Raw genomic sequence first — 24829 nt, 5'->3', positions numbered from 1 at the left:
GAAAAGTCTATTCGCACGGCTGTATCTCTTGCATGCAACAGGCCCATTTAGACTTTCCGTGAGATGTGCGTGATGTAATATATTGTTAAGCTTGTGACATCTTATGTAAAACAAACTGTGATATATTTATGTTCCAAAGAATATATACTCGGAAGATGGCGTAAGCCGAAAGGTGCCTCAGTGATTAATAAATATTCAATACAACACCTTGGTTCTCATTCAAATACAAATAAAATGGTGTTGTTCAAATCAAGCTTTATTAATTTAAATGTATGTAAAAGAATCGACTCTTCGGGCGACTTAATGTTCGATCCAATTTCCGTCCGTTGCGATCATTTACGTTATTTTGACACAGCCTTGTTAGCTTAGAGCTTCATCGTTTTATATCACAAGTATTGATTCAGGTGATCGGAGTCATCAGCACAAAGATTATTAGTAACGGGATTTGAAAAACCAATGCACATACTCTATTGTGGACTTTATTTTTCAAGTAAACTGCTCTACTTAAAAAACACAACATGGCACAAATTTAAATAGATCTACCTATTAGTGACTGCGTGAGCGCACATGTTTGTAGTGCGCTTGCACTTGTCGAATCAGATAAAGTGAGTTTGTTCATGCCTGCTTGGCGGAAAAACATTTACAGAAATTTTTTGGATAGTTAAATAGTCATAAATTATGGTTAGATTGAAACCGTGTCTATGAAATTTTGCTTTTTACAGAATCGAGTTTACTTTCTCTTATTTTTTAATGCGTCGCTAGCTTGGGCGTTCCGCGCGGGGTCCAATATTTAGTTTAGAGGACAAAGCACCCAGTGGCGGTAACCTGAAATGTTCATTTTTTTGTCACCGTTCTTGCTACCATTCTCCTGGACCAATTTCAATGATTTTGTTTGCGACTATCAACAAGTGATAGCACCTAAACAAGCCCGCTCTATTTAGATTTTGGAATTATAACCCAGGTTTTTTGTATATTTCGTGATAAAGTCGTGCTTTCTCCCATTTAAACATTGTACATGTTCCTCTAATGTCACAGCCAGCCCAGTATCCATGATTTTTGTGGCTTTAAACAAGTGATAGTGCCTAAATGAGCCCTCTTTATTCAGATTTTGGAAATGTTACCCAGGTTTTCTGCATATTACGTGATGCAGTTGTACATTTCGCCTTTTAAACAATCTATATGTTCCTCCTTTCCCCTCCAGTCCGATTCTCATGATTATTGCGGTTGTCGATAAGAGGCAGTTCCTGGACAAGCCCGCTTCATTTAGATTCACTGACGGTGCCCCTCAATGCGGGCTAGAGTACTTCGACGGTGAAAGTCGGCAATCACATAACTCGTTTGCGGTGTCTGAAAATCTCCGCCTGTACGTCATTTTTTTAAAAGAGAACAAATTGACATTATTTCTTGAAGTTTTTGCAGAATTTTCTTCGAATTGAGAAGAAAAATCATGACAGTTTTAAAGAATTGCCGTTGAGTAGTTTTCCATTTAAAAAATAAAGTATGACAAGAAGTCTGCGACGTCGCAAACCGAGTTACGTGATTGCCGACTTACACCGTCAACTTTTATAGGGAGAGTATGGATAACTCGATTTTTGTAGCTCTTAGGGACCAAAAGGGCGACAACGTGAAAAACGAAAATCACTAGAAAAGTGCCGCTGCCAACCTATGCATTTGGGAGATTACTCAATATATGGCCGACAACGCATTACAAACAAGCGTTTTTAAGGATTATAACTTCGAAACTGAGAAACAGTATGCAAAATCAAAATTTCATACGTGCTTTTATAATTTTTAATCGGTGTAAATAGTTGAAATGTGAAAATTAGTACCACCGTATAATTCGAGTTCGTCGGTTGGCTGCCTTTTTGGGCCCCGCGAGCTATTTGTCCTGACCAAACCTAACCTCCAATTTTTTTCTCTGTTTTTCCCAGTTTATTTGGATTTTATTCCAGTTCAGGAATCTACGGCCATCTACACTGAAAAAAATAGTTCTGTTCACAGGGCTCCTGCACTTCTTTTGTAACAGTCACCGAAGCTTCCGTTATGAGGACAGAGTACTCTGTTCCCACTGCCGAAGTTCTGTTTTCACAATAGAAAAATTCTGTAAGTGTGACAAAGAAACTGCAGGAGCCCTGTGAACAGAAGGTTCTGTCGTCAGCACCATCTATTTTTTCTGTGTATAGACAAGAGTTTAACGTAGAAATTATTTTTATTGTCAGTAGACATCAGGGGAATTTTGGCATATCCATGCTCCGGCTTTCAAATTTTCAGAGATTAAGGCCGAGTAGAATCTGTCTCTGCAGATCCACTCGTCTGCAGTTCCGTGACAAGGACCCCTTACACCTTTTTTGGGAAGCTGCACCATGAAGGAACCTAAATTTATTTATGTTATTCGATTCTCTTCAAGATGCTAATCAAAAGTTATAATTGCGCCAACTTTCTACGATGCACCGTTTTCGCAAAAAACCGCCGAGAAGATTCAATTATTCGGCGATAAAAAGCCAGAAAGATTTCTCATTTCAGTACTCGATTGACAAGCGGCTGTGTGTCAGTGAACGTCAAACGGACGCGTCAAGAGCGTAGAAAGTTTTTACGCACTATATTTAACCAAATAGTACCCGCTGGATTCTCTCATTATAATTACCCGGTGAGTTTTTGGACTACCACTCTCTTAATGTGCCGTGGTATCTTGATTTATTTTGCGAGGAAATCTCCGTACTTTTAAAGGATGCCTGTCATTCTTAAAATTTTGGTACGCCTTCAATTTCGTATGATACTGTGCAACACCTCTGTTGTGAAATAGTTGCTTGAAGCGCCGCGGCGGGCGAGGCCAACCAGCGTAACACGCGTATTGGCGCCTACAAACCTAACAGGGATATTTCACGCATTGCGCAATGCGTGAAGTATCCCAGTTAGGTTTGTAGGCGCCAGTGCGTGTGTGACGCTGGCAGCACGCCGCGTGCCGCTCCGCTCTGTGTTCGGCTCTAATATTTAAACTCGCGGAGTCAGCGTTTTTCAACTCATGATTTTGGAAAGTTTGCTCACTCTGCATGGATTATTATCATTAAAATTCATGAAAAAAAAAATATGTTTTAAAGGAATCATATACTGTATTTTTTGTAAATTTTAAAGTGGTTCCGTGTCAAATTAAATGATTTCCAAAGCATACTATTTTTGTGTTTTAAATTTTGCGCTTTTGCTGTTTTGCAGCTTGGTATATGCGGAACAAAACGCTCAAAATTTGCGGCGAAACCGGTGCATCGTAGAAAGTTGGCGCAATTATAACTTTTGATCAGCATCCTGAGGAGAATAGAATGACATAAATAAATTAACGTTCCTTTATGGTGCAGCTTCCCATAAGAAGTGTGCGGGGTCCTTTGTTGTCCATACATTTGTTGTGTTTGTTGAGTTGTCCATACTCTCCGTATAAAGATACTCTTAATGCGGGTCTTACAGGGTGCGGAGCGCTTTTCGGGGGTCGAGCCGCGTAACAGCCGGGGGGCGGAGCCTCTTAGTGAAAACTATTTAAAACACTAATCCAACGCATTTGCTTAATCTCGGCTAATTAAACTGCAGCCTTTCGACGGGAGCTCCAGACTGATCGTCTGTGAAGCACCGTTTACAAGCCCTCGTCGCAGCCAGCACACAAACACAATCCCGAGTAATTATTCCTCGTGTGTGTGTGTTCGTGCAACAGGGCTCTCAAGCATTACACCGGCTCCCTTTTACCCCCCACCCCCCTCGCCATCGCTCACCCCGCGGCTGGCGCCAACGCTCTCCCGATGTCTGTCGTCGCGAGCGCCTTTTCAAAGTCGTCATTTTTCTTCCCCATTTTACCCCCCGCCCCCTCCGGGCCCCTCCATCCGGCTTTATTTCTCCCGGTTCGCTTTTTTTCGCGGACAATCACTTTAAGCGGAGTTGAATTGATGACTCGCGAAATCCACCTCCTGCGATGTTGCCGCGTGGGGAGTTAAGTCGTATAAGAATGGGCCACCGAACGGGGGACAACTGCATTACATTTTGCAATGAGGAACAACATGTATGCCATTGCAGGGTGTCTACAAGTTCGGAATTTCCGGAAAATCCGGAAATAGTACTGATTTTGTAAGGGCGGTCCGGAAGTACCGAAAAAGTGCGGAAATTCCGCATAAAGGTTCGGAATTTTTTCATCTCTTTGTCATTTTTGTCGCAATTAGAGCGAAAAATAAGGTACTGAATTTTTCTGTTTAGGAGGTACTGAATTTCCTGGGAATGTACTAAAAAGTTACTGCACTGATTTTTAGCCAGTCTGTTTTAGTAGACACTCTGTATTGGTATCATCAGAAAGGTGCTTTCATGAAAGAGGCAGAGATAGTGGTTCCTTATTGCAAAATGTAACCAATCTGGTCCGAACCGAAGAGAAAGTAGAATGGGCCTGTCGCAAACTTCAGCCAGAGCAAAAAGAAGAGTAGTTTTGTCTAATAAATTGCTCAAAAATTACGATGAGCGCAGCACGGAAGTCTGATATACACTCCTAACTTCACACTCTGCGTAAGACATATGCGTTTTTTAAGCTTTCTGCTGCAAAATCGATAGTGCGGCACGTAGCATCCTAGTGTACAAGGGCCGGATGCGGAACACCTCCTCTTCCGAAATGTTCGAATGTGCCGAAGTATCGTTTCTGAAGCGGGGAGCTCAAAAACCCGCATATTTTTTACGCAGATTGTGAAGTTGGGAGTGTATTTTAAACTTTCCCGATGCGCTCATCGTGATTTTGAGCAATTTTCAACAAGAAGTAATTTTTCTTTTTGCTCTAGCTAAAGTTTGCAGCAGGTCCTTTGGCTAATCTTGTAAACCACTTTGCAGGTTGATTAGTGAAATTGATAGACATAGCGATAGTCTAAAGAGACCAAGGGAGTATGGAGCGATCCCATAGGTTGAAACGGGTGGTTCCTACAGACTAAGGGAAAAAATGATGGTCTGACTTTAGGGTCTCTAGTGGGTTTCCGTTACTTAGTCGATTATCTCCTTTTTTGTCCATTGCAGCCACCCGCCTCCGCCAATAGAATCCCTCCGTATCCGTTTTATATTTTATGTCTATAACTTGATCGGTTCTTGTTTTTATTTTTCGATTGATTCATATCGATCGAATCCATACCCTCCGTTCTGCGGGCTGATTATTGAAATTGATAGACAAAGCGATAGTCGAAAGGGACATATGGAATGTAGAGCGATCCTATTGGTTGAAACGGCTGGTTGTTACAGACTAAATGGGAAAATGATGGAATTACTGTAGGATTGCTCGTGGGTTGCCGTTAGTTAGTCTTTGACCTACCACCTTTGTCCATCGCAACCACCCGCTTTCATCAGTAGAATCCCTCCCTTTCCAATTTATCTTGTTTGTCTATAACTTTGTCTATCAATTTCAATAATCAGCCCGCTTGTTAATTACGATTTCATATCTCAACGGCAACGTTGCTCACCCACAACTCGTCATTTTCCAAAGAGGTTCCTTTCGTTTGTTCCTTTTCCCCTTTATCCCCTTTCCGTCAGTGAATGTATGTGAATTCTGAGTGTTTACTTTCGTCGAGCTGCCGAGGATTTCTCTGAACCTTTCATCTCCTGCGCGGCTCTTTCAGTTGTTTCTTCCTTTTGTAAAGCGCGAGACCCGGTTTCCTCAGCCTTTTTAAGTCCATTTTCGAGACCGTAGGTTTTGTCGGTGGAAGGAGCCCACGTTGTTCTTTTTTATTTGTCCATTGATTTTCAGGGCATAGGTGTTAGCCTGTTAACTCTAGCTGCCCGGAAACAGAGATAATGTATTTGGAGACCTCGCTTTTAGAGGCCATCCCTGAAAACGTGTAACACTTCTTAATTTTTGACCCCCATCCCTCCCTCTTGTAACGTGTTTGTGATGCAGGTCCCTATCCTTAAACACATGTCCCCTTGGCATGATTTCGGAAAAAATAGAGTTTTTTTGCCTTTTCTTGTGCTTAAATGGCTTTACTTCAGCTTCCATTTAGCAAAAACAACACTCCATAACCTAAGGCTATAATATCAATCACCGATCGGACTGTAGTTCCTTGATGAATATTGCAACTATTCGTGTTCCGGAGCCGTCCATGTTGCCTACGCCAAAATTGAAGGCGTTTTACCTTTTTGTGCGCGTAACGGCCTAGATAGATTTCGCACTCACGATCAAAAACGGCTTCTCTCAATTTAAGGCCACCATTTAGACCACCAGTGCCTCGATGCATGATTAAAATCGTGTTGCCCATGTTGCCAACGTAAATCCAGAAGACGATCTTGGCTCTTTCTGTGTTTTCAATTGTTTATTTTTTATTCAAATCTTGTATTATTATTATTATTTCCTATCTGTTATTCTATATTTTCTCTATTTTCTTATTTTTTCTCTATCACAGTGGGACCAACCTACAGAGAATAGAGCCCGCACGAAAGAAATATTAGGATATTTTCCTCCAAAAATCGATTTTCCGCCGCTAGTCGTGGCTTGTGCTCCTCTTTTCAATAGAAACTGCATGGAAATTCTAGGTATAAAAAAGTAATGTTCCTTTTTCAAGGATTAATATCGGTCATTGACTCTCCCGAAGCAGCTTTTAAGCTCCCCTCAGCCTGAAAAAGTTAGGCCGAACCGCAATGAGACGGAGGTGTATTATCATACTTTTTACATAATTTATTTCCCGGGTTTCACGCGCAGCGCCGGCATAAATAGGCGGAAGGGTTCGACTCTGACCCAGAATGTCAGAAACAAAAAACTGGGGTCTCAGAATAATGTTACCCAAACAGCGGTCGGCTTTCGTTTCTCGTTGATTTTTAGAGCTTTCTCGAAAATCGTGAGGTTCTCTTTCTAGTAAACCTCCGATCAATTCGAGGAATATATTTAGTATCCTGCCAACTCCAAGCAATCTTAGCTCTTTTATATTTAGTCGTACGGAATTACAATAGGAATAGAAATTTTTTAACGCTGTATTTGTAATGAGGGTGAAAAAATGTTTTTCGGGTATTATATTTAAATCCCCTTTTTTATATATTATGTATAAAAAAGGTGTAAATACCTTTAATTTTACTTTTTTACGATGAGGAATACACGAATTTACGGTTTCAGGACATTCCGTCAACGATTTTTTGTCCGTGCACCTGTTTTGTCCAGAGATTTACGTCCTGGCGTAAAGTAAACAACGGCGACCTGGTCCAGGCGTTATATTTTAGTCAGTTTATTAAATTATATTGACAATATCAAAATGAAAAAAATTGAGAGAGGAGGTGTCGTTATGGTAACTTAGTTTTTAAATAAAATGTTACTTTCTTCTTTTCATTCATCTTTTCAAATTGTCATTGGTAAATATTTGGTTTTATCTATATCCTTAAAATTTTCGATACAAAATATACTTTCTGTATCCTTTTTCTTCTTCTTTTTCGTCTTTTATTTTGATGAAAATATTATTTCATTTTAAAAAAATTTACATTTTTAAACGTGGCAAATATCTGTATAACCTTTTCAAAGCGATTGCGTCGATATTATTGTCAATGAGCTGTAGTTGTGTTAAAAGGAACTATACAAAAATGAATATAAGAGAGAGATGACCAAGAAGCACGCAGTCTTCGGTTTTGACCCATTTGTACATCTATCTTTAGAGTCAACTACGTCCAATTTTGAGCGTTTTGTTCCGCATACACCACACACAGAATTTCTAGTTTCTGTTCCACAAACAGAAAAAGCGCAAAATTTAAAAAAAAATAATGTGCTTTGGAAATCATTAAATTCGACACGGAACCACTTTAATATTCACAAAAAATACAGTAATTATTCCTTTAAAACATATTTTTTTTCATGAATATAAATGAGAATAATCCATGTGGAGTGGGCAAAATGTTCAAATTCATAAGTTGAAAAACGCTGACTCCGCGAGTTTAAATATTAGAACCAAACACAGAGCGGAGCGGCACGCGGCGCGGCGTGATGCCAGCGCGACACGCGCATTGGCGCCTACAAACCTAACTGGGATACTTCACGCATTGCGCAATGCGTATCCCCGTTAGGTTTGTAGGCGCCAATGCGCGTGTCGCGCTGGTTGCCCTCGCCCGCCACGGCGCTTCAAGCAACTATTTCACAACAGAGGTGTTGCACAGTATCATACGAGATTGAAGGCGTTCCAACATTGTAAAATGACAGGCATTCTTTAAAAGCACGGAGATTTCCTTGCAAAATAAATCAAGATGCTACAGCACATGAAGAGAGTGGTAGTCCAAAAACTCACCGGGTAATTATATAATTGTAATTATATCAGAGAATCCACCGGGTACTATTTTGTTCAATAAAGTGCGTAAAAACATGTGATGCTTGCAAAATTGCATTTCTTCTGTAACAATTTTATTTGTTTTTGTTACAGGTAAGTGTCAAAATTCATTTAAGGACCCATCTTCATGAAAAACATTGATATCGTGAGTAAACATGCATCATTCTTGATCCTTATTAACTACTGTGAGTCCATTTTTTAATCAGTGATGAAACCGTCACCTCCCGGCCTATGTATCACAAGCTCCATGCGACATCTCAGAATTTCCGCCGCCATTTCATTTTTTACAGAGAATTTGTTGGTTGAATCTATTCGAAAATTTCACTGAACTTTATCGGCAGCACAAAGAAAATTAAGTGAAATTTCCGGACAGCTTCGTTGAACAATTTCTCTGTAAAAAAAAATAAAATGGCGGCAGAAATTTTTAAACGTTTCATGGCGCTTGTGTTTTTTGGCCGGAAGGTGAAGATACTATGAGACGAAATAGAAAGAGCTTTTGCGACGTCTCCATGTAACTCTCCCGTCTCGGCGGCTAAGAACTGACCCCTGTCGTTCCCGGAAGCAGCTTCCGCAGTGCGCTCGACCGACGAATCCCGCAAAAGCGGGAAAAACACCGAACTTCCGGGATGTTTATAAAGGGTCCCGACTTCACGTCGTTTCGCCGCTCTGATTTTGACGCGGAAGAATAAAGTTCCGGAAATTAGGGGAGTTTCCGGAGACGAGATTCCGCGACGGAACTCTCATCCACTTGACTCGGGGCAAGTTCGCGGACCGTGAAACAACCGTTGACTTCCTTGTTTGTCCGTCTCGGGAGGACACATCCTCACGGGTCTGAGATCATGTGATGACATTGATTTGTACTCGTTTCACTCCCTTTTTTCTTCCAACAGGACCAGGGATAATATATACCGCGTCCAGAGGAGGAAAGGAAACAAGCCATGTCAGCTATTGCCAAATTTAACAGGGCAATTTAATTTTTTACAAGGAAACGTTTGTGCGGATTCCTTTGAAAATTTTAAAAAATTTGCTTCGTGCTATGCAGAATATTCACTGTTTGCTAAAAAAATCCGCAACGGTTCTCATGTAAAACATTAAATTGCTCAATTAAATTTGGCAATATCTGATGTGGTTTGGTCCTTTTTGCTTAACATGGTCCATATATTTAAGAGATCCCGCACTTAAAATCTAAGCATTGGAATCGGGTGAAGCTACTTTTTTATACGGAGGTCAACGCTACTTTATTGGAATTAAGATCTACAGTTTCATGTTTACCCTCGGAATGACGTATGTGCCAGTAGTTTCCATATGCAAATAAATGTTTTTACGTACGAGGCCAGAAATTGTAGTTCCTAATTGGAAATTGAGGTCAGTTGTACAAATTCGCACGAATAAAAGTGGCGCTCCTGAGACAATACCATCGAGATGGCACATCTCGAGCTCTCTAGACAAAAGAGATGTAACCAAGGGCCATTTTCTCGATTGCAGATAATAGACACTACCGACTGTAGTGAACCCGAAACGAAATTTTTCTTGATAGAAGTTCAGATAGGAGGGTGTGGATTCGATTGGCATGAATCGATCGACACCGATTCGATCAAGAACCGTGAATCGATCGATAACCGTGAGTAGGTTGACGAACCTTTGAATCGATCCACAAACCTATGAATCAATTGGAAAAATCCGTAAGTCGGTTGACAAGCCCATGAATCGGTCGACACAGCCCTTCAAACAAAACCGTTCATTAAAATCGTGAATCGATCGGCAAATCCGCAAACTGATCTACAAACCCGCGAATCGTTCGAAAAATCCGTGAATCAATAAAAAAATCCGCGAGTCCATCAACACGCCCATGAATTGGTCGAAAAAACCGTGAATCGGTTCACAGAACCGTGAATCGATCGACAAAGCCGTTCAACATGCCCCTGAATAATTGATCGGCAAATCCGTGAATTGTTCGACGTATCCCTGAATCGATCGACATATCCGTGAATAGATCGGAAAATCGTCACTCGATCGACAAAACCCGTGAGTCGATCGACAAAACCCGTGAGTCGATCGACAAAACCCGTGAGTCGGTCGACAAAACCCGTGAATCGATCGACAAACCCACGAATTGGTGTCAAGAGAATCGCGTCGATCGACACCCGTTTCCATTTTCCGATTAAATTTATATACTCTCTGTTCTGATGTATCCCGTTCGCAACGGATCGTATCATGGAAAGTTCAAGAAAAACTGTGCCAACAACAAGGGAAAAATCCAGGAATTTCCCTTCGTTATCGAACCCGTCGTAGGCATGCGTCAGCTCCGACTGAACTCCCGGTCCCATTTTCCGCGCCGGAAAAGTTTTGCCCGCTCGACTCTGACTCCACCGCGCGGTACCGAGGCCTGTGCAGCGAGATACAACTCCATCGGTCTGAAATTCGCTAACAATTATTCCAAGTTTGTAGCCGAGTCGAAACGTAAGTAAGTCGCCTTGTAATTGATTCTTGTTCGGGAAAGCGTTTGACAACTCGCTCGGGATTTATGCTGATGAGGAGGAAGTTGGAAACGCGCTCAACGGCAGAGCCCTTCCTCATCACTCCGGGATCGCTTTGTGTTCGGAAGCTTCAACTTTCCAGCTTACCCGGGCGACTCGACCGGTATTAGCATGTCGATGGCTTAACGTGGATCCTCAGCTTCCGCGCAGTGCATTCTGGGCACGATCGATGGATTTCAAGCCATAGGCGGATCAAGAGCATCTATACATGGAGTACCTGTATAGCGAGAGTGTGGACAGCGGGCCGATTATTGAAACTGATAGACAAAGCGATAGACAAAGAAGACATAGGGAGTATAGAGCGATCCTATTGGTTGACATGATTGGTTCTTATAGACTAAGGAAGAAAATGATAGACTAACTGTCAGGTTTCTCGTAGGTTGCCGTTAGTTAGTCCATTACCTACCTCCTACGTCCATTGCCACCACCCGCTTCCACCAATAGGATCCCTTCAAATCCCTTTTATCGTCTTTGTCTATAGCTTTGTCTATCAGTTTCAATAATCGGCCCGCAGATCGCTTTACACAGAAAAAAGTGGATGGTGCTGACGATAGAACCTTCTGTTCACAGGGCTCCTGCAGTTTCTTTGTTACACTTACAGATTTTTTTCTGTTGTGAGAACAGAACTTCGGTCGTGGGAACAGAGTACTCGGTCCTCATAACGGAAGCCTCTGTGACTGTTACAAAAGAAGTGCAGAAGCCCTGTGGACAGAACTATTTTTTTCAGTGTATGGAGGGCTGAGGGCCCAAAAGTGCAGCCACCCTTCTAACCAACCTCTGACGCACTAAATTTCCCTGCCAGTCTATAGATTCCAATTCTAACTAAGATGGCTAAGAAAGTACATAAATGAGCGTTCTTCCACAAAAATGAGTAAATTTATGCAAAAACTAAGTCAAATACGTGCTTTATAAACGATGGTTTGTAACAATTGTATTAATAAATCGTTCTGGATAGTTAAAATTCATAGGTTGGCTGCATTTCTGGGCCCTAACTTTATTCGCGGAGGCATCGGTGAAGGCCTAATGGATTTTCGGAGTTTCACATCTGTCTATACTCTCGCTTTACAAGTACTCTACCTATACAGAGAGGGTGCGGATTTACATAAAAATGTTTGTGCGGATTTATGAGCAATTTTCAGTGAATTTTCTGCATTGTACGAAGCAAATTCCTTTAAATTGGAATCCGCACAAACGCTATATTGTAAAAAAATAAATTTCCCACTAAATTTGGCAATAGCTGGTGTGGCTTAGAGTCCCTTTATACTGAGAGTCGAGACAATGTGAATCCATTTCTGATTGGTTCCCGTATTTTAGGCCTCCACAGTGTCACAAACGGGAATAAAGATTACATTTTCACCGATTGCAAAGATTATATCCTGGAATGGACCGAGGAATTTCGGGTTCGACAAGGAACAAATGAAACGAGAGAAGAAACGGTGAGAGGAATTTGAGAATGGGCCGATCAAAGATTACGAAAAGCGTTCAATTTGTGTAATCTTTATTCCCGTTTGTGACTCCATGAGGGGGTGTTGTCTTGACTCTCAGTGTAAAGGGGCTCTAGTGTGGCTCGGTTCCTTTCTGCTAAACGCGGTTGAAATATCTTCTGAGAGGAAATTTGGCAATTTGAACACTCATACTCTGAAAAAAAAGTTAGGTAAATCCGCACTAGCTAGGATCATATGAAACCACGATTTTGTTCGGTACACACGACCGAATTATTCGGTCTACTCATCCGAACTGTTCGGTCCACTGAACCGAACTGTAAGAATTTATTATGGTTCGGTCGCACAAACCGAAAAATTTGGTTGAACATACCAAATAATTCGGTTGTGTGTACCGAACAAAACCTGGTTCCATATGATCCTAACTAGTTCGGATTTACCGAACTTTTTTTTCAGTGTACGGAGTTTTAACTTAGCACGGCACTATGGCTATCGTTTCGTCTACTTTATACCAGAGTTACGAAACTCACTTTTGGTTGGGATTATGAAACCTAAATCCAATGATTGGTTCTCGCTCATCCGAACTAGTCACCAAGATCGGTACCTATGTGAAAAGATGAACCTAAATCATGTTATTGCCATCGGTCCTGAAAATAGATTAAAATTATTCACAAACCAACTCTTGATCAACTGTGTGACAGACATCGCAGGATTCCTGAGCCTTATCCAACGTTCGTTTGAGTGCACTAGTTCGGCCTCCATGGCCAGCCAGGTCGGCTGCACAGCTGATAATCGAGTTGTCGTTACTCTGGGTATAAAGGGACTCTAGTTTCGTCTATCAATTTAAATAATCAACCCCACGGAAGCGTTCCAAGGCGCCAGAGCGATATGCGCCCCGGAACGCGAAATTCCGGATCCACTCCCCAGAACGCGAAATTCCGGATCTACTCCCCGGAACGCGAAATTCCGGATCTACTCCCCAAACGCGAAATTCCGGATCTACTCCCCGGAACGCGAAATTCCGGATCTACTCCTCGGAACGCGAAATTCCGGATCTACTCCCCGGAACGCGAAATTCCGGATCTACTCCCCGGAACGCGAAATTCCGGATCTACTCCCGGAACGCGAAATTCGGATCTACTCCCCGGAACGCGAAATTCCGGATCTACTCCCCGGAACGCGAAATTCCGGATCTACTCCTCGGAACGCGAAATTCCGGATCTACTCCCCGGAACGCGAAATTCCGGATCTACTCCCCGGAACGCGAAATTCCGGATCTACTCCCCGGAACGCGAAATTCCGGATCTACTCCCCGGAACGCGAAATTCCGGATCTACTCCCCGGAACGCGAAATTCCGGATCTACTCCCCGGTCGTTACGGGGCACACTCCCGACCACTGTGCGGCAGCTTGCCGTAAGGATGCAAAACGCTAGCGTGTTTAAAAGTGTATGCATGATGCAATTACGTCCGCTCACATCAAACAGGTAAACACGCGCCGTGCCGTTACCCGTTACACGCCGCCGCCGGTCCAAACTCAATTGCTTCACCCCCTCCCTCCATTCCCAACCCGCCCCCCCCCCCCCAATCTTGGGGAACGGCAGACAAAGGACAGGGAACGGTTCGCTTTGTCCCCAAATTGGGCGAAGCTCGCATCCTCGCCGTCTTATTTTAATGATTCCACGCCCCGCTTATCGGAAAGACAAAAGGAGCCCCCCTGTTGCCAAGTCAGAGGAGAATCTGCGATTTTTTATGCAAGATTAACGATAAATTTCAAGAGGTAACAGAAAGTAAATAGTGACAAAAATTAGATTTAACACAGCTACCTAATATGATTTTATGTAGACTTCTACTCTCATCAAGCTTTTATTCACACTGGAAAAAAAACACATTGGATCTAGAGTCCAGACTCTTACAAACATCGACAAGAAAAAATACTCTTGATTCAATCAGATTTAAGCTTAGATCAAGAACCAAGCCAATTTCAGCGGATTTCCTTTCGATTTAAGCTTAAATTTGCTTGAATCAAGAGTCCTTTTTCGTGGCAATGTTTTCAAGAGTCTGGACTCTAGATCTGTTGATCTAGTCGTGCTGATCATAGAATCGCGTTTTGATGCCTGATTCTTGTAGATTAGCAGAAATTAATAAGTTCTGTCCAAATCGCGACTTTCTACGTTCAATATTAGCCGAGATATCGGCCTTTGAAAAGACGGGTTTTTGACGTCATCCACCGCGGTAGTGACACCCTTGGTTTCTTCCACCTTGCCTTCATCAGTCAGGGAGACACACATATGCTTACTGGTTCAAAGTACCATATCTGGGTTAATATTGAACGTAGAAAGATGCGGTTTGGACGGATCTTATTGTTTCTAGCTAATCTACAAGAATCTAGCACGATTTTGTGACCAGCGAAAGTGACCCATGCAGGTCTCAAAGACCGAAAAATCGGCCATTCGAGACACTGCACTTGCGACAGTATGTTCAAGTAAAGAAAGTTTAAAAAAAAATAAGTTCACTAACCTTTCGAAGAAAAATTGAAGTGTGCCAGGAATGCAATTTCGTCATTGGAAGGACGTGGTTTCGGAATTCGGTCATCGATACAGGGTGTCTACAAGTCCGGAAAGTCTGGAAATAGTACTGATTTTTTAACGGCGGTCCGGAAGTACTGAAAAAGTGCGGAAATTCCGCAAAAAGGTCCGGATTTTTTTTTAAATTTTTTGTCATTTTGTCGCAATTTCAAATTTTTGAAATTTTTCGAATTTCGTCAAATGGAGGTACTGAAAAATTACGGAATTTTTCTGTTGGAGGAGGTACTGAATTTCTTGATAAGGTACTGAAAAAGTACTGTAAAAGTACTGATTTTTGATCAACCTATTTTAGTAGACACCCTGTCGATATTTCTTAATTTGGTTGGGTTTTTGAGGGACGACTTGGCGCCGTCGGAAGTACACAATACCGCCTCGAGGCGAAACGCAAGATTCCGGTCGTCGAAGCTCGATCAAAGGCGGCAAGGAACGGGCGGGATATTCCAACTCCCCCGACGGAACTGAACTATTTCCAGAGCGCCAGTAATTCGTTTACGTTGAATAACGGGATCATAGTAAATTTAACATCACGGTCCTCGAGTCATCATTGAAAGCATGTTGGCACCGTTGTTTGAACTTAAGTACCCGTACAGGGAGAGTATTGTCATCTCAATCCTTTCACTCCAGGAAAATGTGCCGCTCTCTGATTGGTCGAAGTGTTTTAGGCTTTTGTGGCACTGCTTCAGGAAGAACGCCGTATAAGCCTTGAACATATCGATGACCAAAATGCGAAACCACGTGACTCAGTTTGCGATGTTGCAGACATCCTGTCATACTTTATTGTTTCTTCGAGAAACTTGTCAATTTACCTAATTATTTGAAAACTTCCATGATTTCTTCTTTTCGCGGTAGCGAAATTTTCTGTAAGCTGCGAAGGTGTTTGTTTCTCCTCGAATAAATGAAACCGGAGCGGACATTTTGAGACACCGCAATAGAGATACGTGGTTTCGCACTTTAGTCACCCATATTCATAGTAGCAATAAGCTTTAAAAATTATTTTTCAAACTTCTTAAAAATTGATAACATTTTTCCTTTTGGAACCCCTTTTTGGCTATTCTGAGGTCTTTAACTCTTCAGACAATTTTGTTCGCAATTTCATCCTAAATATTCGAAAATGTCATATGGATAAATGGACGTATTTATGCTAAAAGGAATTAGTGACGGGTGGAAAAGATGGGGTGTGCTCGTGGTGAGCTGCATAAGAAACAGTGTAAAATTGGGCGTGATTCCTTTTGGCAAAATTGAAAAGTGGGATGTTACATTATATCAAGAGGAACTAAGCGCCAGAATATACTAACTCATGAGCCTTGCGTTCGTGAGAAAAGCGTTGTGGAAGGGCTCATGAGTTAAAGACGACGTCGCCACTGACGTCATTGGCGCTTAATAATTCCCATTTATTCTTACAATTGTTAACTAACGAGCACACTCCTTCTTTCTAGAGTACCCTTTTAGCGAAAGTATAGACAGATGTGAAACTCCGAAAATCCATCAGGCCTTCACCGATGCCTCCGCGAATAAAGTTAGGGCCCAGAAATGCAGCCAACCTATGAATTTCAATTATCCAGAGCGATTTATTAATACAACTGTTACGAACCATCGTTTATAAAGCACGTATTTGACTTAGTTTTTGCATAAATTTACTCATTTTTGTGGAAGAACGCTCATTCATGTACTTTCTTAGCCATATTCGTTAGAATTGGAATCTACAGACTGGCAGTGAAATTTTGTGCGTTAAAAGTTGGTTAGAAGGGTGGCTGCACTTTTGGGCCCTAAGCCCTCCATGAAGCGATCTGTCCATACTCTCGCTATACAGGTACTCTACTTCTTTCTCACCCGATTTTAATTCCTTTTAACATAAATACGTCCAAATACGCATAACTTTCCTAAAAAATATATTCTACCGGAGGAACTTTGGTAACATCTGAAGACTCATGCGGCGTTTCTCCCTAGCTCGGTAGATCAGGCCCTCGATGCATTGATCCGCGCATTAAGTGCCGATGCACGGTGGGTGCATTAAGCGCTTTTTCCCGGGAAAACAAACATTCCGACCGCAGCACTACCAAGTCCTGCGCCCCCGCATTTCCCCCGGGAGAAATCCCGAAAACCCTCAACGATTCCTCGAAAGGACTGACGTCACCGAAAGAGGGAATCGTGAAGTATAGCTCGATGTTTCCTCGAGTCTCGTGCTTACACTGTCGTGCTAAGGAAGAACGCCGTAAGAGCCTTTAGACGTTGCCAATTTCCCGCAATATAAAACGAATTTACTGGGGAAAATTTTCATCTTTTTTCCCCCAAAATTTTAAGACAATTTTGTTCTCAATTTCATCTAAAATACACGGAAAAAAAATTCTCAGCGTTTTTACCAAGGTCCGTTGGTACCTTCACCATCTCACTTTTTTTACCAATTATTGGTAATTTTACCAAGACAGACTGGTAAGCTTACCTAAAAACCGGTATTTTTATTGTTTTTTTCAGGTAAGAATACCACTTCTATTGGTAGTCAATTCCCGGTAACTTTGCCATTTTATCTCGATAATTCTACCACAGTCGATAAAAAATATTGCCGTTTTTACCAAGGTCTAGTATAATTACCGAGAAAGTTCAATAATTTTACCGAGATTACTCGGTAAAATTACCAATTCCATAAATGGTAATTTTACCAAGAAAAAACTGGGATCAAATAGAACCCTGAATTCTTGGTAATTTTGCCCTTTTCTTAGTAAATACATCGAAATTTTTTTTTCAGTTTATCTGACAATTTCCAGGAAAAATAATCACAACTTTCCTCAAAAATATATTTTTTATCGGGAGACATTTGGCAACTCTTGAATCTTCATACCGCGTTTTTCCGTAGCACATCAGTAAAGCGCTCTGATCAAAAAAAAAATTGAGCCCTATTTATCGGTCGTGACGATGGTAGGAGCGAGGAGGTAAACAGTGGAGAGACGTGAATGACCGACTATCGATATTTCTCCATTTGAAACTATGCTAAAGAATCGATTATTAAGTTGTTCGTTGCGAATACCCTGCTCATCGATACTTTTTCATAGGTTTAAATGGCAGATGAATCGATAGATCGCAAAGGACGCCATGGCACCGCGAAGCAGGGGCGAGATGCAAATTCAGTTAACGAAGCCCTCTGCAGAGGAGGGATTTGCGATCTGAGCTCTTGATCCTGCGTAAAATTTTACCGAGAAACGATTTGCTGGATTGTTTGTGTTTAAGTAACATCACACTAAGCTGCCCAGCATCGCGTTCAACGAAAATGGACTACTTCGAAATAGCACCTATTGTTTCCTGGGATGAGCTTTACTGTGGGGAAACGTAGCCGCATTGGGTCTGGAGACATTATCGATGACGGTGTGCTAAACCACGTATCTCCGCTTGTAGACTTCTTTGGGAAACTAGTCGATGTATTGGAGGAAAAAAAAACAATTTAAAAAGCGGGTAACAAGGCTAAAATTTCACCTACACAAAACCAAAACGTTTCGGCTGAAAATTCAGCCACCCTCAGTTGGATAAATCAAAATAAAAATGGTTAAAAATGTAAAATAGTACCTGATAAGTACCTTTCAATGGACCAGTAGACAAGGCACGAATTTCAGCATTCTGATACACGTTTCGCAACCGAAATTTCACGTAGAACACGATGTGCACAACGAAAATTACCGAAATGAACTCCTTACGAAGATATTTAATGATTCTTGATGCGTGAATTCAAACCTCCCGCTCGTGAAAACTCAATGCTCTACGCACTGAAAAAATGGTATGCTGTTTTAGCACCTAGGATGTCAAAAATGTGTCTGGTGATCCTAAGATGCTGCCTTCACTGCCCACGCAGTTGACTTTGCATTCATAGGATGTAAAGTTAACTGCGAGGGCAGTAAAGGCAGCGTATTGCAATCACCAGACACATTTTTGACAACCTAAGTGCTAAAATAGCATATTATTTTTTTCAGTGCGTGACTCACATCGCGCGCTACACGTTATCATGACAGTCTCTGCGATATAAAAATCTGGCAACCTCAATCTTAACGCTTTGGCTCAGCTTGGTATTACAAGTTGTATATAGTTTGAACAACTCATGGTGGAAAATGAACATTGCTCGATTGCTGAAACCGTTGCAGTGCACAATTTGACTCACGTAGAGCTTTGAGTTTCTTATGAGCGGGCAGTTCAAATTCCTCGTAACCAATGTGAAATAAAAACGTTAATATCTTTGTTAGGAGTTGATTTCGGTAATTTTCGTTGCGCGAATCGTGTTCTACGTGAAATTTTGGTCAAGAAACATGTGTCAGAATGCTTAAATTCGTACCTTGTCTAGTGGTCCATTGGGAATATTGTTATTATGACAGAAATTTTTGTAACATAGTCAAGAAAAACACCGAAAACGGGCATTGGTGAAACCACTACAGCGCTTAAAGCCGAAACGTTTTGGTTATGTGTATGTGAAATTGTAGCCTTGTTACCCGCTTTTTAAATTGTTTTTTTATTGTATATCTTGTCACGGGCTACAGAGCATCTATCATACTTCATGTATTGGAGAATTTGCAGGTGTCCGAACTTCGACAAATTCCGTGTTAAAGGTAACCACTAAGAGAAACTGAACACGAGGATGGGCCGCGTGCTACAACGTTAATGCCGGCGCCTGGATACAACTACTCGAACTCCTAGGATGTCCGTGCTGCCTACCTACTCAATTGAAGGCGCGCTGGCTTGCTTATTGCTCGCCGTTTATAAGCAAACATTTTAATTTATTTTTAGCCGTCAGCTCCTTTCGGTCGGATCTGTAGGGCTGTTGAAAACGCTTCAAATATCGGTCGACAAATTCAGTATTTATAAATTTATCACCGTCTGCAGGATAATTTTTATTTTACTGAATGCTTTGCGCCGTATGATGGTCGTAAATTATCATTAGGAAAAAGTTGCATTTATCAGTCATCATAAGACAAATTTTATCGGATTTTGCAAGATTTTTACAAGTTACTCATCAAAAATTATGGAGCGAAAATCAAAAACAGATTGGCCTCCAATTTTAACTTTTGCCTCTCCAGATTAAATTTCTTAGATTATCACGTAGAGCGGGATTTCTTACATACGATACAAATTTTTAAGAGCAGCCCAAGACAATGATAACAGTGGAAAAACAAGGATGAAAAACGGGAAACAAGGCTAAAAATACACAATTAATGAAACCCGAGACGTTTCGACTCAAAACTGCGTCATTTTCAGTCGGAAACAATAAAAATTTAAAAGAAAAAACTATAAAAAACCTCAAAATGACTGAAAATGACTCAGTTTTGAGTCGAAACGTCTCGGGTTTCATTAATTGTGTATTTTTAGCCTTGTTTCCCGTTTTTCATCCTTGTTTCTCCACTGTTTCTTTCATACGTATACCATACTTAGTCTCCAGGGATGAGATTTTTGAAGAGTAAAACTAGCAGCATTGTGCCAGGCATTGAGGGCACTCACTTTTTCTCGTAATGCACAACAAAGAGTGAAATCGACATCAATATCGGAATTCTATCCATGGCGAAACTGCCAAATCATACCGATTTCTATCGTTTCCAAGTTAGTATCATGAATGAGCAATAGGAAATGCCCTTTCTCGGCCATTAAAATATTTCAGTCAGGAAAAATCTGGAAGTTATCCAAGAGCGTGATTTTATTTCCATCTACCTCGGCGCTACTATCTCTAACACGTATCTCTTGCCAGTTTATGTGAAAATCTATGAGCTACATTGCAAACCAGTGTTCGCAGAGTGATTAACATGGTAGGGCATCAAATAGCGCCGCTGCGCTGCATGCGATTAGTCAGGTTCTCAGATTTGTTCAGGGATTATAAAATGGATTCTTTGGATTTTCTGAAATGTGTCTATAGCCTTAATGGATCTGTTTTTCGCCTACAGTTTAAATTGAAACAATTATTTTAGCGAAACTTGTTCGATACCTAAAATGGACCTGAAACTGAGAAAAAGAGGTTTGAAGTTTAATTCCTACATAGGGCTCAATGTAAGAAAATAAACTTTGGCCGCTGTTTTCACGACGAATTTTTTGTTTTTAGACTTTCAGTTTTTGGTAGGAGAAAATTTACTGCTGTTGAAACTCATTAACATTCTTAAATCAATTGGATCCTTTCTGATAAACTCGGTCCAAACCATGTTTGTTTACTTTTGATACACGAGTAGACTCACCTTTAGAGAGAATTTCAGACATTTTTGATATGCCGATCGTGATTTTTAAAGGGGTTTAATTACGGTTGGCTTATTGAGTGTAATTAAGAGAAATTATACACACGAATGAATAGCTCCATCACGTGGGGAACAAAAATTCGGTTTATGAAGAGTACCAAAATTTGAAGTTCATGTAACTTCAGTTAATATAGTCAATAATCAGAAATACGAATGTAGCCAACAATATAAATGAAATACTGCGCAGCCCGACATGATATAACAATTGAAACGAAAAAATGGTGATAAAAGCTGGAAAAACCTTTAAAATATGAAAACCGTACTTTCGGGGCGGAAATGGACGACCCCTTCCTCAGCGGATAAACAACATAAAATTATTTTAAAGCCTTACAAACTACCTCCTACCCATCTCGCCACTGTTTTCCAATACGAATAATATACTTTAATGTCAATAATACAGTCATTCATTACCTGAAGTTTCATGAATCATACATCAGTTAGGTTCCATTTTGCGAAGCAACTAAACAAACTCCGCGGTGACGCGTGTAGCATCTCGCAGAGATGAAGGCGCGCTAAGCCGAGAAGGTTCGGAGTTTCTACAAACAGACTATTTTATAGGACAAAAGGAAGAGTTCGTCTTTTTTTTCAAATTTTAAGCCTAGGTTTGCAATTTTTTCATGCATAACAAGGCTCCCATGCGAAGTTGAAAAAAACTGTAAAGATCAGCTTGCGTGTTTTATAGGAGAATATGGCTAAGTCGCTAAGTCATTTTCGCCAAAATTCTCAGTTATTATCCGGTATTATTCCGTAACCATCGAAATAGAGAAATACTCAATGTAATTTTTGAAAACGCCTCTGATTTCTCCTCTTTTGACTTTCTCCTCACAAAGAGACGTAACTTCATTTCAACGCTGAAAAATTTCCCCTCGTAAATTGCAATTTTCCTTAAAACTTTGGTATTCTTTACACTGAAAAACATGATTGGTAGAATTTACCATTCCTTCGCGCTGTATTTCACGCAGCGTCAATTTAGAGTCAATTCTGCCGGAAAAAAGGTAAACGTCACTATATACCGGTACAGGTAACCATTCCTCTGGCAAAATTGTCTTGAAAATTGGTAGAATTTACCATTCCTTCACGCTGTGTAAAATACAGCGTGAAGGAATGGTGCATTCTACCAATCTTTTTTTTCACTTAATAAATCGAATTTTTTGTCCTCCGTGTGATGGAGCTATTCATTTGTTTGTACCTCTCATGTATTCAACATACCCATCCTGACTGGGGCAAAGCACACGGCGGGCTTTTGACTCGAACGATGATGGAAACATCCGAGGTGAAGAGGCGCTGGATCGCGGAATCCCTCACAGCGCGTTGACCCTTCACCCCCCTCCTCTCACCCATCTCCCCCCCCTCCCCCGGGGGGGGGATGAGCGAGCGAGGGATGGAGCGAAGTTGGAGGTCGTGACCGAAAATCGGCTGGAATGTGGGTCAGAGTTCAGTTGAACGTATTTCTGCCAAACGGAACTATGTGCACCAAGACATGAGCCCTGAGACCCCTAAGAATATACGCACAACAGAGCTCACGTCATAATGCACATAGTTCCTTTTTGTAGAAATACGTCCAGTTATGAGTCCCGCGACCACCGCGGGTGCGCTGCCCTCAATGAAAGTGCATTTCATCCCTCCTGAGACGTAAGGGCGTATCTCTACTCCTACATGAGCCCCGAAAAGCATGGTGTTATTCGGACATCAGGGCTCAAGTGGGAATTCAGATACGCCCTTAAGTTGGAGGAGCGACGATTTCTGTGATTAAGCGCCGTGGGGACGGAGATGGGGGTTCCGTTAGAATGCGGGGGCGAGAGAGATGGGGCGAATGGCGCGGGGGTGGTGGAGGGAGAGGGGGGGGAGAAATCCGGAGAATCCAATAGAGCGGGGATTTAGGAGGGGTTTTCGATGGTGTGAAGGAAAATGAAGCAGGGCGTTAAGGTCCAAATGAGAGATTCCGCGGACAAAGGTTGCCGAATTGCTCCTGTTATTGACCAGAGACAATTAATTTCAGGGACACAAAGCTTTTTAAACAAGGCTGGACGCATTGCTTTTTTGTAAAACCGATTACACCGCTTACTTGCAGTGCTGCTATTTAATTTTACCGAAGATTCCGGGATTTACGGAATGAATTCCGATCCCCCACTTTTTGAGCAAAATTCCGATTTTCTCAAAAGTTCCGGGGAAAAAACCCGAAAGTTGCCTGGATTTAGTTTCAAAGATCGTCAAATTTGATCAAATAATCGGTAAAAACAAAGAGAGCCCCAGAATCTACGAGAAAATTTGAATAAATTCGAAAATTGCTAAAGTTTCCGGGTATTTCAAGGATTCCGGGGAAAGTTCTCATCATTTGAAAAGTTCCGAAATTCAGAATCAATTCCAGAAAACAGCAGCGTTGCTTACTTGTCACTTATTTTTTCAATACACGGTGGCCATTTTGGGCTGAGGTGCCCATCGTCAGGTTAATAAAACAGAATCGAATTTTGGAAAATTAAAGGGGTAAGTCTGACGCGGAGGTAGTAAATAAGTGGTTTGATCGGTTTTAGAAAAAGTTCTATTCGGCTATCCTCGTTTAAGGGGTTTATGCTCATCGTGCCGATAAAGTGTTGACATTCCGGATGAGCGCTGACTGACTTCCAGTTAGGAAGCGCCTCGACGGTGAAACTCCCAAATGGCGTATCTCATTTGCGGTGTTTTAATATCTCCACCTCTATTTTATTTATTTAAGGGAGAACAAGTTAGTATCATTCTATAAAGTTTTCACAGAATGTTCCTCGCACTGAGGAGACAAACTAGCGAAGTTTTTAGACGAAAAAGAGGTTAGGGTATAGTTGGATGATATGGAAATTGCCAATTGATTATGGTAGGACCCCAATACACTAGGTCACTAACCCAAATGTTGCGGCACTACCATAATTGATTGGACATGTCCATATCAACCACCACATTGGGGTAGTACCACAATTTAAAAGGATAACCCTCAACACTTTTCCCCCGTGCAAGAATTGACGTAGAGTAATTTTCAATCGGACGCTTTTCTACTAAACGGAACTAAATACAGGGGAGAAAGAAGGGGTGTGCTCGTTGATCATCGTCCATAAGAATGAATGAGAATTATTGAGCGCCAGTGACGTCAGCGGCAACGATGTGGACGTTGCCAAATCATTAACGCATGAGCCCTGTCCACAACGCTTTTGTCATTTGCCCAAGGTTCATGAGTTGGCATACTTTTGGCGCTTAGCACCGTTTGATTCAATGTAAAATCCCACTTTTCCAATTCTTCAAAAGGAATCACGCCCACTTTTACATTAATTCTTAAGAACAGGGTATCTAGCATTAGGAAAAATCGGAGAAACCGGAAAAGATCAGGAATTTTGGCCGATCAGGAAAAAATCAAGAAAATATCAGGAAAATCGGAAAAATTGGACGTTTTATCAGGAATTTTTCTTACGCAAATCTCCTCAGCAGAAAAAGTCTTACTGCTTTTTGCCTACCGTGCCAGGAGCCGAGAAAAATCAGGATAATATCAGGAATTTTCAAAATAAAAAAATCAGGAATTTTTTATAAAATATCAGGAAAAATCAGGAAAATATCAGGATTTTTCAAAATTAAAAAATACTAGACACCCTGAAGAAGCTCACCACGAGCACACCCCATCTCTCCCACCTGCCTGTAGTTTCATTCAGCAGAAATATGTGTTATGTATTAAATCAAGCATCACAGGAGGTCTAAAACGT

At 41.4% G+C, this 24829-nt stretch overlaps 1 protein-coding gene across 1 annotated transcript in view; it reads left to right on the top strand.

Annotated features, from left to right (window-relative positions):
- Positions 1-24829, top strand: part of LpR1 (Lipophorin receptor 1) — a gene marked incomplete in the record, with an annotated part of 731049 nt that overhangs the window by 321414 nt on the left and 384806 nt on the right.

This window comes from Bemisia tabaci, chromosome 10 (assembly GCF_918797505.1).
Source record: "Bemisia tabaci chromosome 10, PGI_BMITA_v3".
NCBI lineage: Eukaryota > Metazoa > Arthropoda > Insecta > Hemiptera > Aleyrodidae > Bemisia > Bemisia tabaci.
The sequence above is the reverse complement of the archived record's forward strand: the minus strand, read 5'-3'. Positions and strand labels throughout refer to the sequence as shown.